We start from the raw sequence: 7,559 nt of genomic DNA on the forward strand, positions 1-7,559 counted from the left end.
AGTGCTATAGAGGGAAGGTTCCCGGAAGAAGGAGGGGGGAGCGCTCCTGTGTACTGAGCGGCTCCCCCCTGCGCCCGGCGGCATAAGCAGTGGCATCGCAGGCAAGTGATATCCATTACCCAGCTACAGCTCCCATCACCTGTTCATACTATAAGCAGATGATGGGAGCTGTAGTTCCAGTGTATATGGTCCGGATCGGCGTACGGCGGATCGGCATGCGGCGGATCAGCGGGCTTACTGTGATATCCTAATATATTGAATGAATACATTTATGCAATACTTTGGGGAGCAGGGACACTTGCTCCCCAAAGTATTCCATAGATGTATTCATTTAATAAAGCACTGTACACTACACTACATTACATTACATAGAAATCCATAGAAACAATAAAGTCCCATAGACTTCTATATAGAGCGCCCCCTGCTGGACACTCCATAGGAATTACACCTTTCGTCGTGACGTCACTGGATCTGAGAGAATTCTAACACTTCCTGATCTACTAAATGAAGGGAAATATGTGCACTTCCCATAATTAATGTACATTAGAAATTTGTATAACTTTTCATAAGTAACAACATATCAAAAATTAATTTTGGACGGACTTCCCCTTTGAGAATTAAAGAAGCAGTTCACTTTTTTTTTTTTCGCCCCCCCCCCGGGTAGCCGCTGTCATGTATACTTACAGAAGATGATCGGTGTCCCGTTCCCGTCCCGCGGTGCCGCTCAAATCGGGCACGCTCACTTCCGCCGGCTGCTGCGAGTCCTCTTCTCTGACCAGTGATTATACGCCAGAAGTCACTCGCTTCCATGCATTCACTATGGAAGCGCGTGACTTCCTGCGTTCAAATTACAAGGCCGAGAAGAGGAGTCACAGCGCTGGTGGAAGTGAGCGCGCCCGAATTGAACGGCACTGCGGGACGGGAACGGGACACCGATCATCTTCTGTAAGTATACATGACAGCGGCTACCTGGGGGGGGCCGAAAAAAAAAAGTGAACTGCTTCTTTAAGGACTAGACTCCATCAGTTACTCCATCATAACTTTGATTACTTAAGAAAACCAAGTCTACGTACTATAGATTTGGAAATAAAGCTAGCAAACTACTAGTGAGCAAATTTAAAACGAAAGCAGCTCGCACTACAATCCCCTTCTTATACAATAAGCAAAACATTAAAGTTGTCAATTCCCAAATTATTGCAAATACCTTCGCAGAATACTACAAGGATCTATACAACTTGTCATCTGATCCTCTTACTCCACAACCAAACGAAGACATTATTAATAATTTTTTGAGTAATTTAAACCTACCTTCAGTAGACCCAATAACGTTAACGATGCTCAATTCACCAATAACATTGGACGAAGTAACTAAAAATATCTTAAAATTAAATAAATCCCCAGGCCCAGATGGGTTCATTAATGAATATTACAGAACTTTTACACCTCTGCTGCAATCTCACCTGGTCTCTTTATTTAACCATTTCATGCAATCTGGTCAGATCCCTACAGAGATGCTTTCTGCAACTATCGTAACATTGCCTAAACCAGGTAAACCGCCTGAAAACCGGAAAACTTTAGACTGATCACTCCTGAACAATGATTTAAAATTCTTCACAAAAATAATTGCAGCAAGACTCAATAAAATTTTACCTTCTCTTATCAACAGGGATCAGGTGGGCTTTGTAGGAGGAAGAAAAACTATAGACGGCACTAGAAGGTTCATTAATCTTATATACGCTGCTGAAAAATGTCGGACGCCTTCTCTGCTGTTGTCTTTAGACGCAGAGAAGGCGTTCAACAGAGTGCACTGAGGATATCTACAAACCACTTTGTCTATATTTGGCATATCGGGTTTTTACAAGCCATACTGGCTCTTTACTCATCCCCAACAGCCAATGTTTTATCCTCTGGCTTCATTTCACGCAGATTTAATATATCCAATGGAACCCGACAGGGTTGCCCCCTGTCCCCACTAATTTTCGCATTAATAATGGAACCCTTTGCAGAGAAAATTAGGTCTGATACTTCAATACATGGAATTAAAGTGGGTTCAACTGAACATCGCATCAGACTTTTTGCAGACGATTTAATTATAGCATGCACAAAACCCCAAAGTGCTATGCCTAGAATAATAGAAATCCTATCAGAATTTGGAAAAGTATCATTTTATAAAGTCAACCACACTAAATCCCAAATATTGAATCTTGGTCTCTCCCCGTGTACTGTTAAAAAATTACAATCTCAATTTCCATTTAAATGAGTCTGCCTTACCATATTTAGGTGTACAGTTAACCGCTACGGCAGACAAATTGTTTGCTACTAATTACCTCTCTCTACTCTGATATAAAACAAACCCTAATGTCTTAAAATATGTATGGAGTTTCTTGGCTGGGTAGAACAGCGGCAATCAAAATGTTGGTTTTGCCTAAAGTGCTATATCTCTTTAGGAATGTGCCCATATTTCTTCCAATTTCCTATCTTAAAAAAATACAAACCCTTATTACCAATTTTATTTGTAATGGGAAAACCCCCAGAGTTAAAGCGTCAGTGTTATTCCAAACCTATGCTAATGGCGGAATTAATTCGCCTTCAATTCTTCAATATTACAGAGCAGCTATCTTTGACCAACTAAGACTATTATGGCATCTAGATGAGGGAAAACACTGGGTGCAGATGGAATCCTTCTTTTTAAATAAAATGAATGTTAAAAACAAACTACTAACGTCTTCAATGTTTAACTCAGTTCTTTCAATCTTTTCAATTTGGAACAATTTCATAAACAAAACTAATGTCCTTCTTTTCAATTATAAAGAGGCACCATGGGGGGATGGAGGAAGAGGAGGAGCTAAAGTGAGCTCTCCTGTCCACCTGGCACGCTACGATACCTGAAACCCTGGGTGTCTGCCTAAAACTGTGATGATTAACTGGAGGCAAATTCCCTGCATGGAGAGCTGAGGAGAAACGGCAGTCCAGAAAGCCTGAGACATATTAGCAGGGGGTTTTGGATGTGAGAGATTCAGCCCCCCTGCGTGAATAATAGCTGTAAATACCTGCTTGCTGATCCGGAACGGAGGTGGTGAGGAGCGAAAGCTCCGAGTGGAAGCCGAGTGCTGACAGCTGAGAGCCGTGAGACGAAGGTGCCGGTCGGGTGACCACGTGTGAAAGGCGTGTCTGGCCGAGCGGAGGAGCTTCAGGAGCAGAGCCTGGTGTGAGGTCCGGAGTGAGAGGCCGGAGGTCGCCTAGGTGAAGCTGGAGGCTGCTGACAGAGTGCAGAGGCTCAGAGCCGGGTCCTGGTGAGAGAGAGCCCGGAGGCCGGACAGACGCCACGTGTAGCTCGGTGAGGCAAGCCCAGCAGGCTGGTATATCCCAGGACGGGGGACTGCGGACTGGAGCAACAATTGGGCGAGATCCATCCTAGCTCTGCATGCATGTACTAAGCTACTGCCACTGCGACCAGTTTGGAAAAGGCCAGATATGAGAGCAAGTGGTATACTGGTCTAAACAGTGGCATATGATTTATGCGGAATAATTGGCTCCATTATTTATCACTTTGTTGGAAAACCGTGCATAAAACTGTGCTGATTCTAAAGTATTTAAGGAATTGTTCTTCAGTCCCTGAAAAGGGAAGAGCGCACTTTCTGTGAAGCGATACAAGGAGACTTTTGCCCCTACTAATTGCTTCTGTCATTTACCTTACCCCCCATTTATTTATTTATTATCTGGACGGTAACGGACGGTGTTGAAGGGGGAAGGAGGTTTAAAAGTGTCTTAGTGTATAAGCAAATTATCTGTGTAGTGGGGGATTGTTTCTCTTGCAGGTGGGGGTTAACTTGGAATAAAGGATGAGGTCAGGAAAGAACTCCAGGAGTCCCATAAAGGAAGGGAAACAGGGTGGTAAATTAGACAAATTCCTTTCCCCTTCACAGTCAGCTAGTAAGAACAAAACAGGAGGGAAAGGGTTAAGTGACTCTTTGATAGAGGAGACAGGGGGTGGTGCCCACAGTAAACAAGTGGAGATGGATAGTAATGAAACACTGGGAAAGATTCTAACGGCAGTGAATAAATGTAACATCTCATTGGAAACACTGACATGTCAGGTTGGGACAATCCAAAGTGAAATATCTATTAGAGAGGACATGGGGAAGGTAAAAGAGATGTAGTGAGGCAGAGGGGAGGGGTTCGGGCAAGGAGAGAAAATTATGCTTTGGTCCATCTTTTTGTTCTTTTCTTCTCTTCCTTTTCTGTTCTCTTCCCCTTTTTCTTCTCTGATGTGACTGGTGGGGACATTCCCTCTATTGCTGTGCGGATTAAAATAGATAGGGGGGTGACGGATGAGTACTAAAATAGTGGTATGGAACACGAGGGGGTTAAATGATAGAGTTAAGAGGCACACTGTATTTGAGGTTATTAAAAACTATTTACCAAGTATAATATGTTTATTAGAAACACATCTCACAAAAGACACAGTATTATATTTAAACAGACCCTGGTGGTCTGCTCAATATCACGCAGTTTATTCAACTTATTCAAGGGGTTTATCAGTTTTTGTTCACAGGTCAGTTATGTGGGAATTATTGGATAAAGAAATAGATATAGAAGGTAAGTACATAATAATACACTGTAGGATAGGTAGATTAGAATGTATCTTAGTTTTTGTGTATGTGCCACCTCCGTACTCATCCGCCACCCTTAATCAGGTCCTGAGGAAAACTGCAAGGTGGGCGGAGTTGCCCTTTATGATCATGGGAGACATGAATTGCGTCATGGACGAGAGTAAGGATAGATTAAGGGTAAAAGTGGTGAAGAACATACCCGTAGTTACCCCTTTGAGCAAATTATGTAGGGAGTTTGGTCTTAGGGATGTGTGGAGAGAGAGAAATCCCGAGAGAGCTGTTTTCTCATGTTTTAATAAGACATGTCAAACCAGCTCAAGAATAGATCTGGTCCTGACTAATGAAAGATTTGTAAGATATATTAAAGATATTCAGTACAAAACACGTGCGGTATCAGATCATGGTCCATTAAGTGTAGAAATACTGACGGGTAATGAAAGGGGTAATGGTGGTTGGAAAATGAATGCCCATTGGTTTAGACTAATAGGGGGAGAGGAGAGGATAGGGGAAGAGTTGGGGGAGATGTTCAGTAGAAACTGGGGGTCAGCTCCAGATAGTGTGGTGTGGGATGCAGCAAAAGCCTTCCTAAGGGGTTTATTAAATAAGGAAATTGTGAGAACTAGGAGACAGTTTGAGAGGGAGAGTAAGGGGGCGGAAGAAAGGGTAATACAAACTGAAAGGGAATATGTGGCAAGCCCAAGTGAAGAGAGGAAAAATGATTGGACAGACGCGCAGAAGGAATATGACTCAATATTAGAGGAAAGGGCCCTTAATAAGTTGTTTTTCCTTGATAAGGATAAATATCTCCATGGCATTATGCCCAGTAAACGGTTGATGGCAATTATATCAGGCCAGGCAGGGAGAAAGGCAATCTCAGCGGTAAGGAATAGTAAGGGGGAATTGGTGTGTACGCAGAAGGAGATTAGAGAGGTCTTCGTTAAATATTATAAAGAACTATATAGGTCAGAGAGAGTTGTGGCGGTGGAGGATATGGAGGAGTACCTGGATAGTATCAAGTTTCCCACGGTGTCTGAAGAACAGAGAGGTGAGCTGGGGAAGCCCTTGAGAGTGGAAGAGCTAGAGCAGGCCCTAAGGGAGGTTAAGGGGAACACATCGCCAGGCAGTGATGGGCTGCCCTTCGAGACATATCGGAGATTTGGGAAAATCTTGGTCCCGGCGTTATGTAGGGTTATGCAAGGGGCGTTGGAGACAGGTCAGCTACCGAGCTCAATGAAAGAGGCAGGGATTACCCTAATGCCAAAAGAGGGGAAAAACTTAGAGGAAGCTGGGGCCTACAGACCTATATCCCTCTTAAATGTAGACATTAAATTGTACGCCAAAGCCCTGGCGAACCGCCTTAAGAGAGTTATTCCCGAATTGGTACATGAAGACCAGGGCGGGTTCGTTCCAGGGAGGGTAATTACACAGAATATTGCTAGACTGTTTCATAATATGCAGGTGAGAGGGGGGGGATCCCACTCCATCCTGTCATTGGACGCAGAGAAGGCCTTTGACAGGGTGGAGTGGGCCTTCCTTTGGAAGGTTATGGAGAGGTTTGGATTGGGAGGGGGGTACATAAATATGGTTAAGCTGCTTTATGAAGATGTTCAGTCACGGGTAATTGTGAATGGTGTGTATTCTGAGAGGTTTGGGTTAAGTAGGGGTACCCGGCAGGGATGTCCCCTCTCCCCAATGCTGTTCATACTTGCTCTGGAGCCGTTGGCCATAAAAATTAGAGCGGATGACAGTGTGCGGGGATTTGGGGTGAGGGGACATCTAGATAAGGTCAGTCTATTCACAGATGACATGTTGCTCTTTGTTAGTAACCCCAGAGAGTCAATAGGTAGTATTATAAGAGTCATAGAAGAGTATGGCAACTACTCCGGTCTTAAGATCAATTGGAGCAAATCTACTCTGCTCCCTATCTCAGAGGATTTGAAAGGGGAAAACCCTATTGAAGGGGGTAAAGTGAGAGTACTGTCTGAGGGGGAGGGTTTTAAGTACCTTGGAATTGAGGTTACCAGTAGAGTACAGGATTACCATGAAGTCAACACCTTTCCGGTTTTAAAGACAATCAGCAACAAGATAAATATTTGGACTAGCCTAGTCTATTCTAAGGCGGAGAGAATTACATTGGCCAGGGCAATAATCCTTCCAAAGTTGCTGTACGTCTTCAACGCCTCTCCAATCTGGGTAGATGAACGAACATTTAGGAAAGTAGAAGCTGCTCTTAACAGATTGATTTGGGGTAGGAAACGAGTCAGATTGCGTATTAAGTATCTCTGCCTTCCCAAGGGTGAAGGGGGAGTTAGCTTTCCTAATGTTAGACTATATTATTTAGCTGGTCAACTAAACTATTTGTGGAACAGAAGCAGAATAGAACTATACAAATATTGGGAGAGGAGTGTAGCGGGGTCATGTGGATTAATTGGAATGTTGGAATCTGAGTGTTTGAAAGGGAATGAATGGGTAGAGTGTCCAACTGCGCATATGGTTATGAAAGTGTGGGAATGGGTTAAAGAATTGTTTAGAGTGGAGCATTCTATGAGTAGCTCCCCCTTGTGGAACAATGGTAGACTAATAGAAGTATATAAAACGGGTGTATTGAAGGGGCTGATGAAGGCAGGAGTAGTGAGAGTGCTGGACGCCTTTGTTGGTGGCCAATTAAAATCTTGGCAGGTGCTGAAAGAAGAATTTGGGTTGAGTGAATGTGTATACTATGAATATCTGCAGTTGAGGCATGCCTTTACCGCTACCAGTGATAAATCTCTCTTTATGGTGGGGCAGACCCCGGACTTAATTGGAGCCGGGTGAGTCGTCTTCTGGTTCAGCGGATGGTGAGGTGTCAGTAGACGGGGGAAAAGGAACAGAGGGGAGGCATTTGGGAAATGGGTATAGTTACCGAAAAGTAAAACTTAAGTAGAGTAAATAATGGACAGGTATGGG

The sequence above is a fragment of the Dendropsophus ebraccatus genome, chromosome 1 (genome assembly GCF_027789765.1).
Source record: "Dendropsophus ebraccatus isolate aDenEbr1 chromosome 1, aDenEbr1.pat, whole genome shotgun sequence".
NCBI classification, from domain to species: domain Eukaryota; kingdom Metazoa; phylum Chordata; class Amphibia; order Anura; family Hylidae; genus Dendropsophus; species Dendropsophus ebraccatus.